Below are 7676 nucleotides of genomic sequence, written 5' to 3'. Positions count from 1 at the left end.
CATAGGCTCCAGAGTGTGTGGGCTCAGTAGCTGCAGCATGCAGGCTTAGTTACCCCATGGCATGTGGGATCTTAGTTCCCCAACCAGGGAACGAACCTGCATCCCATGCATTGGAAGGCGGATTCTTAACCACTGGACCACCAGGGAAGTCCCAGATTAGTCAATTTCTATCCATAGTTCTATACACTTAATTTTATGTATTTGGATACTATTTTAGTAGGTACCCACAACTTTTGGACTATTATATCTGGTGGATCAAACATTTTATCATGAAAATGATGAAAGGCCCTAATAATACATTTTGCCTTATAGTCTATTTTGTCTAATACCAATATATTGCACCAGCTTTCTTTTAATTAGCATTTTACTTTTGTTCATCATTTTACTTTCATCTTTTCTGTGTCCTTTTATTTTAGGTTGTCTAGTTTTTAGGGTTTTTTTTAAATCTAGGTCTGAGAATCTGTCTTGTTTATCCCATTTATACTTATTGTGATTACTGATAATATTTCTACATCTTAATTTTTATTTTCTATTTGTTCTCTTTTCTAAACTTCTTTCAACTTTTTTTTTTCTAAACTGACTTTTTGTTTTTGTTTTCTTACTCTATTTTCTGCTCTACTGGTGTGGAAGTTATACTTTCTGTGTTTTTAGTAATTACCCTTGAATTTTTACCAGGCATATTTAACAAAGTCTAAAGTCAACAGTACTTGAACCTTCTCAAGAAGAGCTCAGAACACTCTACCTCCTCTCACCAGCCTCACTCTCCTTCCCCCACCTATAAATTATTATTGTCCAGTATTTGTGCCTGTCGTTTCTCAACCCCACAAATTACATGCCATCACCATCTTTCATTAGCTGTTTTTTTGCAGACAGTGTGTTTGGAATTATCTACATATTTACTGATTTCTTTGCTCACCATTTCTTCTTGCATTCCAGACCTTCCTTCTGGGCTCATTTTCCTTCTTCCTGAAGTGCATCTTCTAGAAGTTGTTTTAGTGAAGGTCTGTTAGTGGTAAAATCTTTGGGTTTTTTTCTAAAAATGTCCCTATTTCACCTTCATGTTTCTATCTTACACTTATTCTTGAAAGATAGTTTTGCTGGGTACACAATTCTGGGTTAACAGTTATTTTCTCTCAGTACTTTGAAGATATTTTTCTATCTTTTAGATTCACTGTTGTGGGGACTATATTCAATATCCTGTGATAAACCATAATGGAAAAGAATATATAAAAAAAGAATGTATAGATTCACTGTTGCTGTCACTGTCCAATTGTTTCTCTGTAGACAATCTTTCTTTTCTTTCTAGCTGCTTTTAACATTTTTGCCCTTAGTGCTCTGTGGTTTCCCTAAAATATGTCCCAGTGTATGTCTTTTTTAACCTGCTTGATGCATGTTCTGTTTCTCCTATCCATGGGTTGGTGTCTTTTATCAGATCTGGAAATTTTTAGCTGTTAGCTTTTCAAATATTTCTTCTCCTTTATTCTCTCTATTCTCTGCTTCTGGGATTCTGACTGGATATTTTTTAGACCTCATTCCATCTTCCCTTCTCAGGGGAACTCTTCCCTTCCCCCCTCTCAGTCATATTTCTCATCTTCTTGACTCCCTGTGCCTCATTCTGGGTAGTTTTCTCGTATCTATCTCCTGTTCACTAATTCCCTATCCAGCTGTGTTTAATCTGTTGTTTAGCCTGTCCACTGAGTTTTTTTTTTTTATAAATTTATTTATTTTATTTATTTATTTTTCTGTGTTGGGTCTTCATTGCTGCCCGCGGGCTTACTCTAGTTGAAGCAAGTGGGGGCTACTCTTTTTTTTTCTTTTTTGGCTGTGTTGAGTCTTCGTTGCTGCATGCGGCCTTTCCCTAGTTGCGTCAAACCGAGGCTACTCTTTGTTGTGGTGCGCGGGCTTCTCATTGCAGAGGCTTCTCTTTGTTTCGGAGCACGGGCTCTAGGCGTGTGGGCTTCAGTAGTTGTGGCATGTGGGCTCAGTAGTTGTGGCACACGGGCTCTAGAGTGCAGGCTCAGTAGTTGTGGTGCACGGGCTTAGTTGCTCCGCAGCGTGTGGGATCTTCCCAGACCAGGGCTCAAACCCATGTCCCCTGAATTGGCAGGCGGATTCTTAACCACTGCACCACCAGGGAAGTCCCCATTGAGTTTTTAATCTCAAGAGTTAAATTGTTAAGTTCTATTTGCTTCCTTTTCAGATGTGTCTGGTCATTTGCAGTTGTCTCTTTGCCTTGCTTATTTTTTAAAAATAACAGCTCTATTGAGATATAATTTGCAAATAATAAGATTCACCCTTTGAAAGTGTACAATTCATTGGTTTTTAGTATATTCACAGAAGTTGTGAAACAATTATCATGAATTCTAGAACAATTCTGTCACCCTCAAAAGAAACTCTATACTCGTTAGCAGTTACTACAAATTCCCTTCTACCTGTCTCACAAAAACCACTCATCTATTTTCTGTCTCTATGGATTTGCCTATTCAGGACAATTCATATGAATGGAGTCATACAATATATGGCCTTCTGTAACTGGCTTCTTTCATCTAGCAAAATATTTCCAAGATTCATCCATATTGTAGGAAATATCAGTACTTTGTTCCTTCTTATGGCTGAATAAAATTCCATTGTATGGGTCTACCATATTTTATTTATTTACCAGTTGATGGACATTTGGGTTTTTCTTACTTTGGGGCTATTATGAATAATGCTGCCACGAACATTCATGTACTAGTTGTTTTTTTTTTAATTTAATTTAATTAATTTATTTTTTATACAGCAGGTTCTTATTGGTTATCTATTTTGTACATATTAGTGTATACATGTCAATCCCAATCTCCCAGTTCATCCCACCACCACCCCACCCCGCCGCCACTTTCCCCCCTTGGTGTTCATATGTTTGTCCTCTACACCTGTGTCTCTATTTCTGCCTTGCAAACCGGTTCATCTGTACCATTTTTCTAGATTCCACATATATGCATTAATATACGATATTTGTTTTTCTCTTTCTGACTTACTTCACTCTGTATGACAGTCTCTAGGTTCATCCACGTCTCTACAAATGACCCAATTTCATTCCTTTTTATGGCTGAGTAATATTCCATTGTATATATGTGCCACATCTTCTTTATCCATTCATCTGTAGATGGACACTTTGTACTGTAGATGGACACCTGGCTACTGTAAATAGTCATGTACTTTTTTGTGTGTGGATATATATTTTCTTTTCTCTTGGTCATATACCTGTATATCTAGGTTATGTGATAACTCAGTATTTAACAGGTTGAGGAATTGCCAGAAGGTTTTCCAAAGGGGATGCACCATTTTACAATCCCACTAGCAATGTATAAGGGTTCCAATTTCTCCACATCTTCCCCAACACTTGTTATTGTTTGTCTTTTTGAACCCTTGCTTATTCATGTGATCCCATCTTTTATTTCTTTAAACATTTTGTATCTAGTTATTTTACATCTTCTTCTATCGGATAATTGCAGTAACTAAAAACCATAGGGATCTAAATGTGTTAACATTTTGTCTTCTCTTCATGGGTAGCTCATTTCCTTCTGTATTTGATGATATATTTCTGTGAAAATATAAGGTAGGGTTTTTCTTGTGTTCATTGCTATATCCCCATCATCTAGAACAGTGACTGATATGTAACAGGTGCTCAACAAATTGTTGTTGAATGAACAAATGAGTCCTAAGGACCTAAGCAGGAAAGGAAACCCCAGAGAAGATGTGCATTTGCTTCTGCTTAGTGCCAAGATGCCTATAGCCCTACGGCTATGTTAGCCTCTATCAGTCACAGTCTCCTTGGGGAAAACAGAAGCCATATACTCTGTGTATTCCAAGTGTATCCACCTGTGTCCAATCAGGAAACAAACCACACAGTGATTTAAACAGGGGATGTTTAATATAAACAATTATTAAGCTATAATAAAAGAATAACTATAAGATATAAAAAGAACTATAGTGCTGAGAGAAAGTACCCAAGGAAGGACAAACTTTGAAGGGGGGGGTCTCCCTCCCCAAAGGTGGGGTTCACACCTCACTGGAGAAAATGTGGTTGCAGACCACTGTATGGCAGAGAAGTTCACAAGGTGGCCTGGGCCAGAGCCTGTCCTCAGTTTCTGGAAAGACAAGAAGCAACCCACTGGAGCACAGGTGAACTGTGCCCAGGGGGCAGGTTCAGGCGTGCAGGTGCACAGAGGGAATCTGGCACCACTGCAAGAGGCATGCCTGGAATCCACCGTCTGTGAGCTCCATGGGAGGTGATCACCAGGCCAAGCAGGAGCTGTGAGGTCACTGAGAGACTGTGTGGTCTGGGTGTGTGGCTGGGACAGAGCACCACCGGAATTGCTCCTGCCCGTACCACCCTCCAAAGGTACAGGACCAGCAGGAGAAACGCTTCCTCCCCCAGTGTCTTTCCGTCTACCGAAACAGCTTACCATCAGGCTCATAGTAAGAAGGTATGTTTAGGGCTTCCCTGGTGGCGCAGTGGTTGAGAGTCCGTCTGCCAATGCAGGGGACACGGGTTCGTGCCCCGGTCCGGGAAGCTCCCACATGCCGCGGAGCAGCTGGGCCCGTGAGCCATGGCCGTGGAGCCTGCGTGTCCGGAGCCTGTGCTCCGCAACGGAAGAGGCCACAACACTGAGAGGCCCACATACCGCAAAAAAAAAAAAAAAAAAAAAAAAAAAAAGGAAGATATGTTTAAAGGAATTTTGCCCATAATCACAGAACAGGTATTGAAAAGGGAATTTGGAACAAGAGGCAATAAATTGATAGTTGGCATGCCAAGCATCTCAGTTTTGTCTCCAGGGAAATAGAGGTCTATACAACCTTTGGAAGTGTTGGGGGAGCAAAGGTAAGGGAACCTTCAACCGCAGCTTCAGTCTGTAGCACCCACGCGGGTGATTCTCAGGTTTGCCCCGAGGCCACTCTAATCTCAGGAGCCTCTGGGAAGCGCCCACCCACCCTCTCAGGCAGCAGCCCGTTGTAGGTGATCCTCAAGAAACACATCCAGAAGCTACTGTGAACTCCTGTCTGCTTGTGAGTCTGCAACCCCTCTGGAGAACCGTGCCCTGTCCCTTTCACCCCTTTCACCCGCCTTCCGAATCTCTCCCAACAGCCTCTCGTTTGCAGCCTCTACTGGAACCCCACGGGGCAGAGGATTCTGGGAAATGTAGTTTCTGCTGCTCCTCAGCGATGCAGCGGAGACCTCAGAAGGGGAGACAGTGACAATACACAATCCCTTAGAGACCTGAGCTAAGGTGGAGTCCTGAGGCAGATCCCCTACGTTGCCACTGGCCCAAGGGCAGGCTTCCCAGGAGTACCTAAAATAGGCATTTGCTCTCAGGGCCGCCCAACCTTTCCTTTGCTTTCCAGTCAGCGCTTCTTCATCCAGTCTCAGGTCCATGATTTTTGTTTGTTTGTTTAATTTTAGTGGTGAGGAACCTTGGTGATTTCCCCTACTATCTGCATACCCAGCAATGCATTAAAATTATTTTTTTCCGGGATCCAGTTGTTTTACAGGGAGGGAGCCCTTCTGGGAATCTAGTCCATCACACCACCAAGTGCAGAAGATCCAGGCTACTTTTTCAAAGAATGATTCCACCTCAGCAAGGCTCTAAAGTCAGTGGAATAATTTTAATGCCACTGCTCACAGCAGAAAAAAACGTAAGAAATAAGTGATTCAAATTTGTGGCTGTATCACAGAGGCCTGTGAGGATCTGATGAGAGCTAGAGGTTCCACAAAATATATATATCCTCAGAACATGTTGCATACAATTTCAGGTGGTCCAAAGTCCCCTGATGCCCATCTGTGGACCCTGTCCATGGAAAGTAAAAGCTTGACAAAAGAGAAATCAGGTCACATACAAAATGTTAGTCCAGCTTTTATAAAGAGCCCAAAGCAGTTGGTATTGTTCTCACAATGCTTTTCTAAACATTAATAAGAGCATTTCTAATTAAATGTTCACTGTCTATTGTTTCTAGCATATTAGTTTTAAATCATATTAAAGACATAGTAAAGTTTTTCGTGTTTCATAAAAAAAATTTGCAGTGGAAGAGGGCCCCTTGTGTAATTAATGTCTACAATGACTCCATGCCTGTTTCATAAGGACTGAGCATGGCTTTACTAACAAGTTATTATAAGGGTTTGTTTATAATAACTTTACTTGTAAGACATTTTCATCATTTAATTTATGTCAAATCAGGAACAAACTCCCAACTCAAACAATGTTCTTATGGGGAAGACAAAGTTTTATGCAATGGTCAATTCAAGAATGTCCTGGGGGGGGCTTCCCTGGTGGCGCAGTGGTTGAGAGTCCGCCTGCCGATGCAGGGGACACAGGTTTGTGCCCCGGTCTGGGAAGATTCCACATGCCGCGGAGCGGCTGGGCCCATGAGCCATGGCCGCTGAGCCTGCGCGTCTGGAGCCTGTGCTCCGCAACGGGAGAGGCCACAACAGTGAGAGGCCCGCGTACTGGGGGGGGGGGGGGGGAATGCCCTGGGGAAAAAACTAGATTGTCTCGTTTCGGGTATTCTAGCCTTGTCCTCCACCCCACCCCAAACCCAGCTACCTTACATGTTTCCCCAGGGAAGGGGCTGCAGAGCAGGAAGACCTGGGAGTCCATCCTGGCTTCTGCTGGGTAACCTTGGCCTCACATCTCCAAGTATCTGTTTAATCATCTGTCAAGGAGCAATGACAATACCACGGAGTGGGTGGGCAAGGACAGTAAGGTTACAAGAAATATTGGTTCCATGTGTGCTGTCCTGGTGCAGCTCAACAAATGCTTATTGACTGACTAGATAACTGGGAACTGGCTCTGGCTTGTTGTCCAACTAGGAAAAGGGATCCCGCTTTGCCTGCTGGGTCTGTTCAGAGTTATGACTTGCCCATTGTTCAATGGGGGATCCTGTAGCCAAACAAATGAATAGTTAATTTAAAGTCAGGCAACGAGGGCTTTTGGCTTTGGGTGGAAACTTAATTCCCAGATAATACATACATTATGTATAGACTGCCAATACCTGCCTCTGCGCTTGGCACTCAGGCCAGAGCCCTGCACAGGAAGATCATGGAAAGGCAGGGGAGGATGAGACATAGGATGGTGGTGAATGACCCAGTTTAGAGCTCCCCTCTCACATCGCAGGGGTGAGGAATCTCCAGGTCATGGGAGTGAAATGTACAGCTTGATTTGTCATCAGGATGATACTGCCATGGTTACCTCTGCTGTCATCCAGAAGGTAATCTTTTTTGCAAGGCAGAGCATCTGAAGTTTTTAAGATTAAAGATCACTTGAAATGGTATTGCTACTTTGGAAAATAGTTTGCAGTTTCTTATAAAGTTAAATGTATAGTTACCATAGAAGCCAACAGTCCCATTCCTAGGTGTTTACCTAAGAGAAATAAGACATCTGTCCACACAAAGACTTGTACATGAATGTTCCTAGCAACTTTATCAAACTGGAAACAACTCAGATATCCTTCAAATGGATTAACAAACTGTGGTACATCCAGACAATAGAATTCTACTCGGTAATAAAAAGAACTGAACTCTTGAAATGTACAAAAATATGAATGAATCTCAAAAGCATCATACTAAGTGGAAACATCCAGATGGAAAAAGCTATATGATTCCATTTATATGAAATTTAAGAAAAGACAAACTATAATAA

This window comes from Mesoplodon mirus (genome assembly GCF_964341445.2).
Source record: "Mesoplodon mirus genome assembly, chromosome: 4".
In the NCBI taxonomy this organism is placed as follows: domain Eukaryota; kingdom Metazoa; phylum Chordata; class Mammalia; order Artiodactyla; family Ziphiidae; genus Mesoplodon; species Mesoplodon mirus.
The sequence above is the reverse complement of the archived record's forward strand: the minus strand, read 5'-3'. Positions refer to the sequence as shown.